General features: G+C 38.8%; 1 protein-coding gene across 1 annotated transcript in view; it reads left to right on the forward strand.

Annotated features, from left to right (window-relative positions):
• Positions 1-18,927, forward strand: part of ntm (neurotrimin) — a 98,118-nt gene that overhangs the window by 11,216 nt on the left and 67,975 nt on the right. The gene's annotated exons all lie outside the window — the stretch shown is intronic.

Below are 18,927 nucleotides of genomic sequence, written 5' to 3' on the forward strand. Positions count from 1 at the left end.
ACTGACACACACATCGATTGTCCTTTCCACGTGAGCACTTCCTGTTTAATTCTATTACTGAGGTCAATGTATAAATTGAATGCAATGAACTCACCGCACTCTGCCGAGGGGTTATAGATGATGGGAAGAGTGGATAGCTCTCTCTCTCTCTCTCTCTCTCTCTCTCTCTCTCTCTCTCTCTCTCTCTCTCTCTCTCTCTCTCTCTCTCTCTCTATCATTCGTTGTGTGCCTATGTGTGCGTGTGATTGTGTGTAAGGGGGGGCAAGGTCAACAACTGGTACCAAGCGTTATATACTATCATAAAACGGCAAGATTTATTTGACAGGTAATTTAACTATGGGTACATAAACTTGTAATGCACTCAATGTACTAAATCACACCTATTCAGGTGTGGGTGGAGGCTGAGGACATAGTTGTCCAAACCTTAATGTGGGGGCCTGGGTTTGGTGATGAGTCAAACATTCGGAGGACAACATTCCTGATCAGATTAACATCACGTTTTGTCGTGGATCCTCATTGCTTCTTGGCGATTGGGATGTGATGCAGTAAAACCTTACGTTAAGTCACGTGTCATGTGCTGTGCAGAGACCCTATACCCACCCAAGATGTATTATGAAAGATGTTTTGAATCCCGCCCACAGATTCAGGAAAAGATCCTAGTTCGATCCAGCCACAAGAATAAAAATGTTCTGGCAATATGAGCAGTAGTTGTTTGAGAATATTTTGTTACGTGTAGTCACTAGATGATGACATATTACAATTTTAGTGAACTTGACCTTTAATTGTGTTGTGTTTCAGTTCCATTTCACCCCCTGACCAACAGTTTTGGCTATGACAAAATATCATGCATACTAATGATTGGATGAAATTGCGCTGTTTATTTTCATGACCCTTAGATCCTCTCGATTCTTCTGCTTTTATTGCTGTGCCATGCTCAGGTCAAAATGTCTGCTCCTAACAGAATAGCCCTTTCACATGGCATGACATTTTAAATGGTCTGGCCAAAAATGGTTGTAATTATTAATAGTTTTTAAGTGCCAGAGCCTTGGTAATGTGTATGCAGGCTTACTGACTCACCCCGAATTGAACATAGCTGCCATTAATGCTATTAGTTTTGCTATTCCTGCTAAAACCAGAAAAAAAGGTCTGTTGCTTCATCTTGACATTTTAGTCACTGGCCTTACACTGTTGGAAATTGCACAAATTACGAAATGTTTCTGTATATTTCCTTATATTTCCTTCTCATTACGATCATTTGGCAGACGCTTTTATCCAAAGCGACTTACATTACATTACCACCCTTCGCAGAGGGGGGAGCAATTGAGGGTTCGGTGCCTTGCTCAGGGGCACCTCGGCACCTCAGGGGCTCGAACCGGCAACCCTCCGGTTCCCAAGCGGAAGCACTACCCACTGAGCCACTGCCTCCCTTCTCCAAGGTAGTTGTTTGTCCGCTGTTGTAGCCACAGATATGAATCCAACGTTGGCCTTGAACAACAACGAGACAGACTTAAGAAACAAGGAAAATGTCTTTCCGCTGCAGTAAAGACTTAATAACTGTATAATGCAAATACATTTTGTGAAAAGTACACCTGTGCTATTGCTCTTCTCTTGTCCTCTCTTCTCATTTATACCCATAAAAATAGAAGATAAGCCTAAAACTATTAATTTTTGCATTTTTTTTCCAACATGAACCCAAAATGTGTCCCAGATGCAACTCTTATAGGCTCACATACCATTTATGCATAATGCCCTGGTGTCTTATTAATATATTTAGGGCAGCCCATAAGTCGATGATTTGTTTCCAACATATGAGTTAGTGCGTAACAAAAATACTCCCTATCGCTTTTTCTCATGGGTATCCGTGCTCCATTAACCAAATAGAGAAGCATTTTCCAGGTATCTTGCAGGGGATAAAGTAAAATCAGGTGGCATTCAGAACAGATTATCTTCCCCTGAGTTGCCGTTCACCTCACTTACCTATAGCACTCAGATGTTTGATTCTGTTGCGGGAGCAGAGATTCACTGGAGGAGAGATTAGGGTATTCTTTATTGTTAATACAACAGGAGGGCTTAAAGAGAGGTTGAGGCAGAAATATTCTTGCTCACCACTGCCTTTACTGTGACACTATATATATATTGGTGCAGGTATCAAGTTTCAGTTATTTTCTTTAAGGTTCAGTCAGGGGGAAATTCAGGCCTTGTGTTTCTGTCTGCTGCAGTAATACGGCATGAAATGAAATGATGAATGCCCTGCGGTTCAATATTCATTTCTGTTTGCATCCTTTAAAAAAGTATCTAACTTAATATTTTAGTTTGAAAAGTCTGAGGTAGAATGTGGCAGTGACGCACAAAAATGCCAGATTGAGTTCTCCGATTGCCAAGCAAGGCAGCATTGACGCTCTCAAGGCTGCAGTATCTTCACATATCAATATGGTGACCTACAGTTATGATGGAGTCTTTATTTCATCTATGTCATTGTTTGGAATCATATGTGGATGAGATGAGAACTTGTGAGAAGTCAGTCCGTAAAGTCTCTATATTCAGGCCTGCAACAGTATACAGGTGCTCACGCATCTTTGTGACACAAGTGTTTCTTTGCATCCAGCAGCTGTGTCCCACTTCAGTTTCTGCCTCCACCCACAGTTCCACATTATGAGAAAAACTGGGCCCAACATCCAATATCGATTGCGCGAAGGGCACTTGTTTGGTCTGGTTTTCTTTGAGGATATGCGCAGGAACTTGCATTGATGTTTTGATGAATCCCCTGCAGACTGTCCCTGTTTCATTTTGAAGAGGAAGTACAGGTTAAGCTCCAGACCCTTCAGTCCGATCAAGACTGCTCTGTAAGCAGTGTTTTGAAGACAGTGTCCGCTACAATGGAACACAGCAAATGAGTCACCAATGTCATGTGGCAATGTAGATAAGGAGCAAAAATACGGATCCTTACATTCCGTATATTATCTGCTGAAAATTAGGTAGAAAGAAAAATACAAAAGTGTCTACCAGTGGGATAAAATAAAGGTTCATCTGAGGATTGGCTACTGAACTGCCAATGACCCATAATCAAATCCTGTTTATGAGTAAATAAGAGATTAAAATGAGTAGGAGTTTGATTTGAAATACATATAAAATGCAATTGTGTTTGTCTTCTCTGTGTTTCCTTAGTGTTTTCGTTCTGTCAGTGAGTGGAACCATTGGTCTGCTCTGCTTCCTACACAGTATCAAAGAAACATGGCATGTTACCTCTCCTATTTAGAGCTTTGAACACCTCACTGCGTATTAATGAAGAATAATGGCAGGATCTTAGGTAGATTAATTTAGATTATAAAAGGACTCAGTTTGCTTCTTTCATGCTGTCAGAATTTAATGAAAACATCACTTTATAATTTGTAATTTGTGAAGCCTCATATACACCAGCAGTAGTAGGACAATGTCATCATGATTAAAGGAGTGTATGCCTTTGATATATTCAGAATAACAACCTTTATTTATATATTTGTATATTATAAACATTTATGTGACTAAATATTTCACCCTGGAAACAGACAGAAAACACCGACCACCATTTTCACTCAAGCATACTGTCGTGCAGTTCTTCATATTTATAATTAATATATTAATAATATATATTGTCAGCAGTGTTGATCAGGGACTAGCTGTTTGTCTCTGTGAGTGCTGTTTTCCCATAATGCATTCTGATTCACCACTTTTGCATGCTGGGCTGATTGCAAGGTGTGTCCTTTCAGACCCAGTCCACAGTTTGACAACCTGTCAACGTCAATGGAGTGGAAGCACGTCTCTGATGGCTGTACCTGTCTGTCAGTGTGTGTGTGTGTGTGTGTGTGTGTGTGTGTGTGTGTGTGTATGTGTTTAATAAAGAGGGAGAGACCCTAAGAGAGCTTGAGAAACAGTGTGCTTCTCCTTATTTTGGTTCATCTAGATATCCATTTATAGCTGCAAAACAAGTTGTGTATTTGTCAAACGTTGGTATGTTACATGACACATCTGCAAAATACAAGATTGCTCTTGTTTTTTTGTTATACGAGTGTGTACTGGCAATCCACACTTTGGCAATCTCCTTAATCAATGATTACACCTCTCTAGCAGCCAAATCAAGTAATTACTCATAATTTTCATTGTCATATGTGTGTCTTAATTAAAAAGGTCCCCAAGTCGCAGCGTCCAATTCCTTCGTGCTTTCTCAATCCTTGTCACTGCTTGGCTTCCACTGTGGGATGTGACACAGTGCTAACTTAAGGGATGTTATCAACTATCTCTCTTCATCTACAGCAGCTGGGATGACACACAAAGCGCAGGCGGTCCTATCCCCTCTGTGCAGGCTCCGCACCCACTAGTGCTGCGCAAAGGCTTGGTCCCATGGACACGGATAATATATGTGTTAGTGATATGCACGGCCAAGCAAGATGACTCACTGAGATGGTGACTCAACCTGGGGGTCTCCAAGAAGGAGATGTACCACAATGTTTTTTTTATCATGAATGAATATTATGTGTGGCAAAATTGCTCTGTAAGGCAGCTTGTTTGGGTTTATGGGGAACCAATCAGTGTTGTTCGAGGATGTAAGGCACACCCATTGTTTTCTGACCAATCAGAGAGTGCTTTGCAACCAAGTCCAAATATTTAGGTATTTGCGGTAATATTGTCCTCCCATACTGTGTGGTTCCATCTGTTTCATTTGGCATTTTGACTTCTTCTATGGTACCATGCCGAATAGGAGAAGCTGGCAACAAGCTGTGTGTGTGTGTGGGTGTGGGTGTGGGTGAGTGTTTCTTTTTTTAATTCAAATAGAAAGCTACAATAAAATTATACACAACCTCTGTTGCTGGAATAATATACACGTTATTGCATAAATCCTTTATTGGAATTCATTAATAATTGGTAACTTCTGCCTTGTTTGAAAAAAGTGGTTCATACATTGAGCATGTTTTATTTCTGATGGGACAGAATAAAATATTGAAGAATCTGAATAATTTTTTCTGATTTTCACAAAGAAATATAGTTCAAATCAGAAGCTGGATGAGTTAATGATGTCATATGTTGCATAAACAAATACATTTCTACATCTCGCCAATAAAAACATAACATAGGCAGCCACATTTTATTTTGACTAATTAAACATCAGACAGAAAGTAATGCTGTGTACTCAGCAGGATATGTGGAAGCATATTTGGTGGTTCATATTTGTTCTACACAGTTTTTTCACTTTTTGTTTTTGCTGCCATTAACATTATATATGAAACACCATTAATGTTAAGCCAACTCTTCTGGGTGTGTATAATACATGATGCTTATGTATGTATTTATTCAGGGGTGGCACACTCCTCCTGTCCTACTTGCCGCTCTCGGCAATTGCATAAGTTGCCTTGTAGGCACGGCTGCCTTAGACAATTTAGACTTTCCCTTTCACCTAACCTGCATGTCCTTCCACTTTTGATGGAAACTGGGGCATGAGAAAACCCATGCGAACAGTGATACACACTGATCCATAAATTTGCCTAAATGTTTATTAATAACACGTTTTTGTAGTATTGCATTTGATTTGGACCCAGTCAGTTGTGGAGGGCAGCAAACAACATAAATTGTGGAGTAAATAAGTAAGTAAGTAAATGAAAATGTACTGAAACATACATACATCACTTATTAAAATACATCATAGCCAAATAAAAGTGAATCTCAGCAAGAATATTGCAGCATTTCAACACAAAGCAGTTTTTAAGGGGACATACAGTATACATATTTCTATTTTCGTATTTTCAAGAGAACCTTTGAAACCACAATGCTTTAATGATGTAAGAAAAACACATTCTACTCACTTCTACTCTACTACCTTGCTGAGCCACCACTTTACATACTGAGTGGAAACAGTGTGAGTCTTTAAGTTTCCGTCCCCAATAGCTCTGCTCTGTTCTTATTGTGCCATGCCTGCACTCGTAACAGCTACATGCTGGGAAACATGGATGCTGGCCAAACGCTGTGGGTTTGTGGGTGTGTGTAACCAGGTGTGTAGGCAGTTAAATTCAACAGTGTGACTTAATAATGTTGCTTAAAGGACTATCAAAAACTAAGATTCCAGGGCTGTTCAAGACGTCAAGTTTTACAACTTTGGCAATGTTCCCTACAAGACTCCCCACTATTTTACACTATAAACATGTAGGAAAAGCACAAAAAGCATATAACCTAGCAATAGATTCACTTTAAATAACTCACAACTGATTGCTTCTCAACAGTAGCGGAACATTGTTTATGGTGTAAATGTTCTGCTTTTGAAATTCATTGACATTGACTTTACGGCTCATTTATGTTCAAATTGCTGTACAGTAAGTAGCATTGGGATTTCAGACACCATATGGCAAAACATATCGACAGACTGGGTAGACATTATAATTTACATTTTTGTTCATCATTGGTCAACCAACACTTCTAAATCTAACAAACTTTCTTACAATCTTACACATTTCACAAACACGATATCGGTTCAGTAAATAGTGAGGGTACTCTGTATTAATGTGACCATCCCCAGTCGGTTAAGTACACCTTTATTGACAGAATGTGCAAATGAGGCTTGGATGTAAGAATCTTTTGTCGAGTCAGATGTCTTTCAAGTAAGTGACAGCAAAAAAGGGAGCGTTGACAAGCGAAAAATCAATCAGGGAATTTCCACATCACACAGGCTCTTGAGACATCAGCTAAACATGCTGAGAGTCTGATGAAGATGATGATGAGGGCCCAGATGTCCCAGTAGAATTCTTTCTTATCAGTAAAGTGCGTGCCGCTGAAGCACTGTGAGCTGGTCTTCTGATAAAAAGCGTTTTTTTTGTTCAGTTATTGAGAGAACAGCGGGTCACCTCTGCCAGCTCTGCACTCTTTTCTCCCATTTGCTGCGTTAACTGTTCATTATATGAGATTATTACACCTACAGACCCCTTTGTGGCAAACTTATCAAATACATGCACCCCGCTAACATTGCATTTTTTTTTTCAGATAGCCCCAGTTGAATTTGACAGCACTGACGTAATATGAGAGAATTTACGAAGAAAAAAACCCCCCAGAAATCTTGAAAACGACTTTAGGAAAGAACGTAGGAGAGAAAGATTAGTTGATGTGGGCCAGTCTTTGATGTAATATAAATAGCAATGAACCAAATAACTCCCTCTATTGCTCGATTGGTATAAGAGTACTTAATCAACCCATATCAAGTCTGGGAAAGCTTTCATGTTAACCCTCAGAGGTTGTATGCAATGCCAGTCTTATGTTAATCCTCTATCTAAAAATGTAGAATAACTTTAATGATGTAAAAATTGGAAATTGGAACGTTAAGGAAAGATATCCGGCTTTCTCTAAATACATATTTTTGCCTGGTTGGGCCATTCAGTGGAGCTGTTGGATGGAGCGGGAAGTGAAAGAAATGAGGGAGTGTCTTAAAACCCAAGTTGTTGCATAAATGGCTGTAACAACTAAATGAAACTTAATTCTTTAATCACAACCACTGATGGACTCTGAATTTACAATACAGAATCTGAGGATTTTTCTCTTTCTTTTCTCAGTTTTGTACTTGAAAAAGTTGATTTCAAGCATTGAGCATTTGTTTAGGGGAAGACTTTGAATGAGTGAGTCAGTACTACAAAATACTGCATATTTAGTTGAGAGGCTAAGTTATTAATCTCCCGGTAACAGCAATGATTATCAGTTATGTGTCTTTAGGGAGTAATCAGTCTAAGAAGAACTGGATAGACACATTGAGCATGATTGAGCGTCCATTGAGCTATGTCAGCTTAACATCTGTGAATTCTTTGAGTAAGACCAGACACTTATTTCTCTTCTTTGTTGCTCTGAAAACACTCCAACATCAACAGCCCCTCTGTATATTCCATTATCTAAATATTCCCTCAGCAAGTGCCTTGTATTAGTCGCTATAATTTGGGATGCACCATAGAGTTAGTGCTCACCTCTCCTTCTTCTTGTTCCACCTGTGTTTAAATATGTATGAGGTATCTGTCTTTATGGGGGGATCATTTTACTTCCTCTGCTTCACCAAGGCAAAGTTTGCAGTTATTTGTGATGGAAGAATTTATCAGTTGGAAAATATAATTCAGGCAGAGAACCTCTACATGTGCATCTGGCAGCCAGGTAAAAATTGTTTATTGTAGATTAGACTGTGGTTAGCGGGCAACTACAGTAAGTCAAGGATGAGCAAATTATCTTGTGGACCTCACCTCAAGTTCATGTTTCAGTTCCAGAGCCTCTGCAGAGGCATGTGCTTAGCCTCACACAATAATTATAGTAAGCAGATAAGATAGCCATATACATGGAGCGAGTAGTCATAAATTTTTAGTGTTTGCACCATTGGAAAACATTGTTGAACTAAGCTGGGAGAAAACAGCTTGATGTGTTATTGTCATTGTCACTTCATTGTATCATCATTGCCATTGTTCCATAATGGCATGAAAAATATTCCCACATACACCCACATACGTACGTATGCATAATTCATAGCATGGAACAACCACATTCCTTCGGTCATAAACAACTGTTGCTGGCTTATTTTATAGTTTGTATATTGTGAAGCTATTCATAAAACACTGTCACATAGAACTAACCGCTGTTGCTGATGGTAAATGTCACCAGTGTTTTTAGAGTGTAGTTGTATTTGCCCTATGTGCATTAGTTATCAATGAATTTGACAAATGCATCCACTGCATTGATTTGTCATTTTTTTCCAAAATTCAATTTACCTCTTAATTGTTATTTATTTCCAATGTGTTCTTTTTCAGAATGATTAATTAATTAATTAATAACATTTGCATTTGGCAAAGAAAAATTCAAAGCGGTTGATTGGTGTGAGAGAAGCCAACATGGTGCCACTGAAGTCGACATCACAGTTCATTCTAACAAAGGAGATAAACAACATGAATGTAGTTAACTTGCAACTCATTGACTTGCGGGGTTTCCTTGACACACCTTATAATAGCACCTCTATAGTGCCATACTGAGTACAATACTAACACTCATTCTTCATGAACCTATTAGATTATCTGAGTACAATTTGACATCACATGCTAAATTTATTGACACTACTATTCACGAGCCAAACACAAAGGCAACATTTTACACATAGCTAAAAGTAAAACTGGAAAGCAAGCTTGCCAGTATGCACCAAATGGCTATGAAGGTAATAAGGAAGAAATAATATGAGCTCATAAAGGGAGTCATGAAACAAGCAACAAAAATCATTACGGACTCTCAACATCCCTTCTCCTCTGAATATGAACCTCTGCCATCAGGAGGAAGACTCCCCGGTGCCAAAGTGCAAATCAAGCCGCTTGAAGTTGTCGTTTGCTCCAACCTCCATAAAGCTGCTGAACTCTAATGCTAAAACCTTATTGCAATAGAGCACTTAATGTTTACAGTTACACTTTTAAACCACTGTGTTGTCAATGTCAAATGCATATTCAAATGTCTCTTATGTTAAAAATAAGAGAATAAAAAAAGAATTTCTAAGGTGAAACTGTCTAGCATCGTGTCCAATGCTTCTTATGTTTTTATGATATTTTTATGTGCAACATCAAACCGTAGCACTGTGCCCAGACAAACTTTCCCATGGGAACATTACGATTTATTCTATACTCTTCTATTATGTTAAGCATACTCAATGCACTTGTGTGTCTTGAATATACAGTGTATGAATATAAACCTTTTAAATAAAAATACAAATATACCACTTATTGATCATGGCCATCACAATCATTACATTTGATTGTATAGATTTTGACATGACCATTTCAGATGTCAGAGTTGATAACACTCTCACTCACACACAGTCATAAGACTGAGCAGTAAACATGATTTGAGCAGTCTTCCTTTAATGAATATGACTTACAGCACAAGCCTACAGACAAAGGTCAACATGAAGGGCCTGTGAGCCAAAATAAGGTTTTGCCTCTTTGAAGAATTGGCAAAAGACAGAGGTTAGTTGTGCTCCAACACGGCTCAACTGTACATAGATTTGCGGAAAGGTCTGTACCACAGAGGGAGCTCTTTTGTTTCACTTTCTTATTTGAGTGTAGCACACAGAATGTCCTTCTAGCTAATCACCTAACCCAGGTTGACAGAGGAAAACGTGTCTCCTTTTGGCCTTCACGGTACAAATGCCTGCCTCTGTAGTGTGTGTGTGTGTGTGTGTGTGTGTGTGTGTGTGTGTGTGTGTGTGTGTGTGTGTGTGTGTGTGTGTGTGCGTGTGTGTGTGTGTGAAAGGATCTGTGATGGTGATTATTATTAGGTGCATAATGGCTTTAGGCACATTTATTGATGTATTCTGTCCATTAGTGTGGCAGCTCAGCAGGGCTGAGGTCTCGGTTTACAATCCACGTACAAGAACAAGCGTATCTCTTCTGACAACAGTAATGTCTATGAGATGGCTATAGTTATTATAAAAGTCTGGTTTTATTTTACATGGTTTATTAGAATTTCCCAGTAAACCAAAAATGGATTCTGGGCAGGAATTCATATTATCCTCAATACTGCAATGATTTAATGTTGTTATTGGTCAAATAACCACCTGGTTTTCTAAAGGCACTGCATGGATGTTTTGGAACAAAATCTCCCCAGACACTGATTTTGAAGAAGAAGCTGATGGAGCAATTCACAGACTCTCCTCATTTATATGATCTGTCTCAGCACAGTGACAAAAATGCCTTCCAGTATAGTTGTTATGCACTTGTCACCATCTTTGTTTCTAATACTGTTTAAAATTGGAAGTAGTTTTCCAAGGTGGCTCCAGTGAGAACCAGGGATGGTGTTCTGATGATGTTGCCCCCTTAGTTGACACTAAGGGGGCAATCTGAGCGCTCACACATTGCCCTCGGGCTTAGCCTCATGCACCTCAGGTCCGAGAAACTTGACAGACATTTTCCTTTTTTTAAACCAAACAAGATAGTAGCCCTCCAGCTAGAACCGCTTAAATGTCACGGCGTTACCACATCTTATGATGCAATCCATATACTTTAGAAGTCAGAACCACGTCATATCCGAGTCGAGCATGTTCCAGTAGAATTTCAAATACCAAGAAAGACACCTCCTTCATTGTTAGCAATACCAGTTCATACAAACTCATATCCGTATATTTTGCCCATATTAACACTGTAGCAACGTGTGCACAGATAGAAGTAGACAGTACTGTACTGTGTGTATGATGATTTAATTACATTTATTGAAATTCTGACTTCCCAGTTCAAATGGAACATACCATTAGTCTTGGTCACCATGTTTGTTTTCATAGAACGTGACAGGGTCAGAAAACTCAAGAGCGGGCACTGTGATTGGCCCATCTAAAACTATTAGATATACATCAGCTGTTGAGAAGTCCTTAATGATATGCAAGCGAGTGCATGCGCATTACCACTCACAAGCCCTCTTTACACTTTGCATTAACATATGACCTCATTAACTGGATAATCTGAATAGCAAGATAAATGGTATTTATCTTGGCTGGGTGTAAATGTGACCACTATGATAGTGAATCACAATGAATGTTAGTGTAGTTTGCCTTATGTGCCAGTTATACCATCATCATTTTGCACATGTACAGGATTACAGCAGGAAATCGTTTGCTATTGGCAGGATTCTATTCAAACATTTGCATGACACTTTCATGGATCCTTGTCTCCGTGTAGAAAACTATAAATTAAGACTTCATGCCAAGACTTGTTTTAATTTTCTTTCTTGTTTGGGAATTAATTTGAAGAGACATGGTGAAATAGTAGGAGCTGTTTTGTGTTGGGTGTCTCACGAGAGCTGTTGTTGTTTGGAGCAGATGTTGATGTAATGAGGAATTAATTTATTGTTATTCAGTCAACAATATGTCTTCCCCTTCTCTTTGAAGTTATTGAGGGCCACTGTATGTAAATATTTCAAACAAAAGCTGACAGGGATGGTTCTGTTATCTCATTTCCTCCTCTGACATCTCATTTGTCTCAATGTATTGTCGACAAATTGTGCTTTTTCATAAGTAGCTCAAGAAACCAACAAACTAATTTCTAGAATTTTGGACTTAAAGCTCAGAAATCGTGCCATCAAAAATAAGGGTTATTGACCCATACATGTTTCCAAACAATAATAAAAACCATGATGCAGCATAGGTTGAAAACATTGATTTTGGATAGTTAATTAGTTGAAGCATCCTTGTGCAGCAATAGGCCAATCTCGCATGTGTTTTTGGTTTGTTTTAAGCTGATATCTATAAAACAGCCCACAATTATAGCAGACACTGGTAGGATTAGATTCCACATCTTGAATCATAAATTGTATTATTCTCAATGACAAGCAAAAGTTAAATTTTTCAAGAAAACATCTTTATACTTTTACATCTATAACCTTCCACATGAGTCGAGATTTGAGCAGAGATTTGTGCTTCAAACCCTGCTGTTCAGATCTGTACCAAAATTGATCCTTCTGCATGAAAGGGAAGTCTTTTTAATAATTTTTACCACAAGGTGATCCTATGAAACCTTGCCCACAAAGGTTTTAAGCAATGAAGTTCATCACAAAATTTCTCTTCTCCACAGGTAGATATTAATGTTTCAAAGATTTCATTTGAAACACCAAGAGCAAATACCAAACATTACGTTGTGGTTGTACAATCAATTATCATGTTTATTTTATACGTGCAAATCACTCTATTTTTGCAGTTCTCCCTGAACTCTAGAAGGAAATAATTATCTTGTGTTTTGATAGACAGCAGACACATTGACTTTCAGCACTACTTTGATAATGAGGAAATTGTGCCCCCAAAAAAGGAAAACTACTTCTGAACTAAGCCTGATAAGTGATTATTCATTTCAAAGATCGATGTGAAGGAAGAGACCACGGTGATGTCAAGGAACGATAAAATATCAAAGCACAGATTGATCAGCTGCCTTCTGTTACAAACCCCTGCAAACAGTTTGGGCTTTGATGTCAACCGGATCAACAAGAACGCCACGTCTGACAGCTTCTTCAGATGCTGCAGGCTGGCAGTATACCTGGGTGGGAGCAGATTAGCTTCAGAGCATACGTTGCCATAGCAACCCTACCTAGAGTTAATCTGATGTTCATTTTTGGAACAGAAAATCTCAGATTGCTGTCACCTCTTCCTCAACATAGTTGTTTTTTTTCACCTGGCCTGCTTTAGAAAACCACCAGAGCTGTCAGGTTCAAAGTTACCAAACGGGAGAAAGCAACTGGTCCAGGTTCCTACAACATTCAACAGTTGGTTGAGTTTGGCCTTGGTCCAACATTTTATTTTAGGGTCTAAATCAGAAGCCTATATTTTTTAAATAATGTTGTATATTTAAGAATATATGGATTTATAAAATCCCACGCAGTATTGACCAAATCATTGCAATAATAGTTACAAAGACCAAAAACATAGCAATTCCCCATAGACAGGCTAACAGAAATTAAGCATTGATATTGCAGCATATATTTTTCTCAAGTTTACAATAAGAACCTCACACTTGTGCATTCACTTATGCAACAGTGTAAACACTCTATCAAGTAAACGCTTCACTCACAGGCATATAGATTCTCAACCTTCATGGGACCAGATGAGCTTTGTAATGCTGCAACTTGCTTGCTAATGCACTTTCCTCTCAGACCAGCAAACTACATCAATTATATGGTACCAAACCTAAACTGAAACAGACAAAACGGAAGGCTGTCGTCGGCAGTAGCAGCCGTCTGTCTTTGTAGATGATGTGATGCATTATAGTTTGGTTACAGGGTGCGTGTAAGTTATGATGCAAGGCTGAGCAAGATAAATGGAGATCCTGGGTTGCACAGTTTCCAGGGTCACCCTTTTGGCCTTCCCAGTATGATCCAAAGGAGTGCAAGCAGGGCATTCAGCTGCAGGAGGCACATTTGATGCCGTCTACCGGGGCTCCACTCTGGGTTTTTCCTATGGATTTGCTCCCAAAAGCCTTTGTCACACTAGTGGTATGCCTGAGGCAAGGCAGCTATTTGACCCAGAGGGCGGTGGCTGATGTAATGCCAGGGCACGTCCACATGCCAGTGGGCCTGCGCCCGGGGCCCTCTGCTGCTCCGAGATCCCCTATAGTCCAGCCTAGGCTCATGTGAAGCCCAGTTACTGCGTGTTACTGCAAAGACACACTGTTGGGGTCTTGGTGGTAGAGAGGCCATGAATTGGTCTCTGCACTACTGCTTCCACTGCTACTGCACTAGCTGCATCATACCGTCTGTGGTAATGTCTCACACACTTTGTGGTAACCATCCATACAGAATACCCCTGAAGTTTGTGTGTAACTTTTAGAAGAAATATTTCAGATTGTCAGAGGGGCCACTAACTCTATTGAAAAGGCCAGTTTTGGCCCACAGGCCAATTTTTGCGAATGCCCATGAGAAAGTATTGGGTTTTTTGGGGTTAATTGTTGACTAAATGTTTACACTGTGTCATTCATCTTGCCAAGCAATGCCTTTGAAATGTATAACTTCCAGCGTGTGCATTTGTTCATTTATTGAGTGAATATTTAGAGCATAACATTAATGAAAACACTTAATCACAGCAGTGGGATTTTCCTAATGGGCTTGGCTGCTGGAACAGACAAGCAGAGGTCAAAGCAATTTTCCAAACACAACTCTAAACACACTCAGATCCTCTCAGCCGCTATTTTATACAACACTTTAGTGTACCTGATTAATACCAGTGTGGTCATCACCCGAGAGTTAACCTGCCCAGTGGGACGTGTTTTATTTTTCTATTTTGGGAAATTCTGTCATTTTTCTTTTTTTGAGCCATAAGAGTAATGCATACTTTGGGTTGTTGCGTTTTTTTTATGCAGCAGTCTGAATGCTTGTGAAGTGTGCTCTTGTCTAGAAGGGCCGGTGCTTATTTTATTTTGTAGTTTGACAACAGCAGCTTCTCTATTCCTCTGAATGGCTCTACTCCAGACACGATTTTAGAAGCACATTCCCTGGGTCATATCCCAGATAGTAACAGACAAGGTGATTAAAATGCTTCAACATAAAACAATTGATAGTAAATACCCATGAGGAACTTTGATTCATATATAAAGTATTTTCAGAGCAGTATCACCAATTCCCTGTTTTTATGACTTATCATGATTCAAACATTTCCAGCCATAGCATCGGGGTAAGAAACCATTGGTGCACAACACTGATGAAGCAGGAAGGGAGATAATCAAATTATTATGACTGAGAAATGTTATGCTTGGTTATGCTTCTCTTTCACAAATGCAGTGTCTCATATCCCCATGGCCAATGTAGATTACATTTAGTCCAAGGCTACAGGTCGTTTTATGTATAGAGCTTTGATTAACATTATGCAGGGAGCAGTACATGTGTTTACAGTTTAATTTCCTGCACAGACATGCTGCTGTTTGGATTCTTATTCAGACAATTATTGAGTGTGTGTGTCTGTATGTTAGGGGGGGTTACAGTCTTTTGTGATTATGTGTTGCTGTGGAAACATCTGCCATCTACCAGTGAAAAGAAAGGACCATGGTGGTTAGATTAATATCTGTAATATTATAACTAAGTTTACAGACGAGAGTGACTTGGCCAACAAAACCAAATGAGGAGCTGAGGTTAGGATTTAGCTTCTCTATAGCTGATGTTGGCAAAGCTGGCACTCACAGTCTGTGCATATGTAAATAAAGTTATCCAAATTCAGCATATTTGCACAAGTGAAATTAAGTAATTTCAAAATAATACTATTTACATTTTTTTTATTGAATGATGGGTTTTCAACAAGCAAATCTAAATTTCAACCACCTGCTCAAAGCTGGTAATCAAGGTTTAGGGTTAAAAATAGTTACTTCTATGACTTATGGTTCTAAAGGTTGTGGCTATAAAGCACTGTCATCAGGCTGATTCGTACCGACATTGCCTGGGTTCTTCCCTGGATCATATCCAATCTGCCAACCAAGTTTCATGAAAATAAAACATTTCTAAGTAGTCCTGCTGAAAAACAGACAGATGGACTAATGATCATAAATGAAAATATGCATTTTAACTTTTACACTAAATAGGCTCCTACCATGTATCTATCTACCAGGTTCGTCTCTGCTTCCATTGCTAATGATGCAGCATAGCTGGTGGGCGAGAGAAATGACTAATTTATTTGGTAACTAGGCACATGATCAGTGGGACATATTGCCAGTGGTAGATTATTGTGGAACATAGCCTGAATGGGTGATACACCTTACGATTTGAGGGATAACATATCACTATGTTTAGGTGATTGGTATCTAAATGGTTTATAATAAAAAGTCGAATTTAAAAGCTACTTGTCTTCTTGACGGCATGGACAGTTTTCCGCAAGTTTCCTGTGTTAGATCACAACTAGATGTCAAGGTTTTGCAATAGTTTGTGGAGGGTGTTTCTTTATGCAAACGGAATGATAACCCTGAACTGGAGAATGAGTAAATTAATTATGAAACTTATGACACAGGCTTGTGCAAAGTTAAACAGAAATGTGCATCTCTACCTAGAACAATGCTTAAGAGTCACACCTGTAGGGCTTCACATTAAAGTTAAATCATTTGCAACAGTAAAACAACCACATTTACAGCCCAAATGTAAGAAAACAAAAAACGATTGCCAGCGTATTCTTTGATTGGGCTTTAACTGAATTCAAATTGTGAATATGCGCTCTGGTTTTCTCAAATGCTCTCTTCTGCAAAATAAATTCGGGTCTAATTAAGAAGAAGTGGTACTTTGATATAAAGGAGGACACATAAAGGATACTAGAGTAAGTTCACTAAGGTAATATAGTACAGGAGGCGCTGAACAGAAAGGTCAGCCAAGGACCAGAGTTGAACTGCTCTTTCTGGTGAACGAATGTTGTAACCTTAAACACAGTGCAAGTCATAAAAACAGACTGTCAAGAAGGTCACCTGGGACTCAGCTGCATGTCTGGGCCTCTATTATAATACCTTGTTAGAAGTGATACCTTCTTCGCTTTCAATTATGTAGGGAAAAGATTAGCAATTTTTATCACATAGAAAAGAGGCTTTGTAGCAGTCACGCACATAAAAAAAAGGATCCATGGAGTCATCTCAGTTAATTTTACAAAGCACTGCAAATCTGCTTTTTTCAGCTGTTGCTTGTGCTACTGGTGGATTGCCTCTGCTAATTATCCTCCCTCTGATCTGGGCAGTGTTCAGAAACCGACCGTTCAGACCCAGCCTCTATTCTCCACTAAGATATGTTCAATGGGAGTCAAACTCAGTATGAAGCTGCCCTATTGACGACTCTGTTTGATCTTGTCTGTAATTTTTGTATAAGCCATATATCTCAGGTGGTTTCAGATATGACATGTCTGATAAAATAGAGCTGTTGTATCTGGGTGCCGACATGCTTTTTGCTACCCCCCTCATTGTATAGTGTAATATAACAGGAAGTATGGGTTGTACATTTTGATTAGTACTTTAGCTCACTAAGTGTTGCCATCAGAATGTATTACACCTTGGTAGAGTGACTCACACAGACTCATAGTGAGGAAGGATTGCAGTATAAAAACATCAGACTTTGCAGGACGGAGGGCTTAGAAATGCCCAGGTTTCACTCAGTGTGCACAACACACTCAGTAAATCAAATATCAATCAAAATAGGCCAATTGAAATGTGTGTGTATCCCTTTTAACTACTTTCATTGCATTCCTAATAATTGTTTCATTCTGTCAATATACAGTACAGACATAGAGTAATAGTTTAAAGGTTGAGTGTAACACAGCTGTGTTCATAACCACTGGATAACAATATACTTACAACAATGCCCTTTATTATTTTCATGGTGGTAATGATTGTCTATTATCATGCCATTATCAACAGTTAAATGGTTGAATAAGTGTCCACCACATAGCCAGCAGACACAGTACTGTAAAACCAAAACTGCAGTGTGAGTGAAAAAAGCTTTTACACTGCTATCAAATTACTTTTTTTTTTTTAATCGCTGTTATCATAATTTGCAGAGTTCTGCGGTCAAACTCATTTTTAGAGGCAGGCTCCAGCTGAATATTAAATTGGCTACTGTTCAAACTTGGAGAAAGGTTTTTTATTTTTGTTATACTTCTTTTATTTTAAAGCAGATATAAAGTCAGTTTTTTATTATCACACCAGACAGTCAAAATAAATGTACTATATTTTTAATGGAACACTTGTACAAGTTTGCAAATGCAGACAACAGAATAGTGTGGTGTATTATGTTGTATCTGGTAAGTAAAATGTTCACACCTATGGCTTTGCAGGATTAAATTACTAAATTCTAAATAGCTGTCTCTGCTTTTCTCACAAGTTCCTCGAATCTTAATTTTATAGAGGTCAGCCTGAATTGTAAATGTGCTACTGTGAATTCACAAACTACTAAGGACAAAAGAATGTTTTCTTCAGCACAATTGTGCATTGTTATGATATAATTGGGCCAGTACATCCTTATATGCTATACAAACAGTCTTGTATTGGATGTGTTATTTGGCTATTGTGTTCTTGACTGATGCTCATCCACTTTAAAACACACCTGGCATCTGTTATCAGACCACAGACATAACATCCATTTCACTACAGTTTTAATGTGTCCAAATTGTACATTCACTTTAAAAATGAATACATTCCTTGAGGAGTTTGGTGGTTTGCTCCATGTGAACACACTTAAAATGAAGATGTTCTACCACAGTGAAACATGAGACAAATTATCTGAAACCAGAGGTGATGAAATCTCTATCTCATTTACTTCTGGCTCTGTCCTCACACCCACAGTATGTGCTTTTCTACCTTGTGCTTGTCCTTTGATATGACTGTTTGATGTAACACCCTGACTGGGTCTTCTTTGCATTGTTGGGGATCATCGTTTCTCATGTAAAATGGGCCAGTATGTGCTGCTGTTTTAATTTCAAGC

The sequence above is a fragment of the Genypterus blacodes genome, unplaced genomic scaffold (assembly GCF_046128005.1).
Source record: "Genypterus blacodes isolate CSIRO-AG114 ecotype Tasmania unplaced genomic scaffold, CSIRO-AGI_Gbla_v1 ptg000111l_1, whole genome shotgun sequence".
NCBI classification, from domain to species: domain Eukaryota; kingdom Metazoa; phylum Chordata; class Actinopteri; order Ophidiiformes; family Ophidiidae; genus Genypterus; species Genypterus blacodes.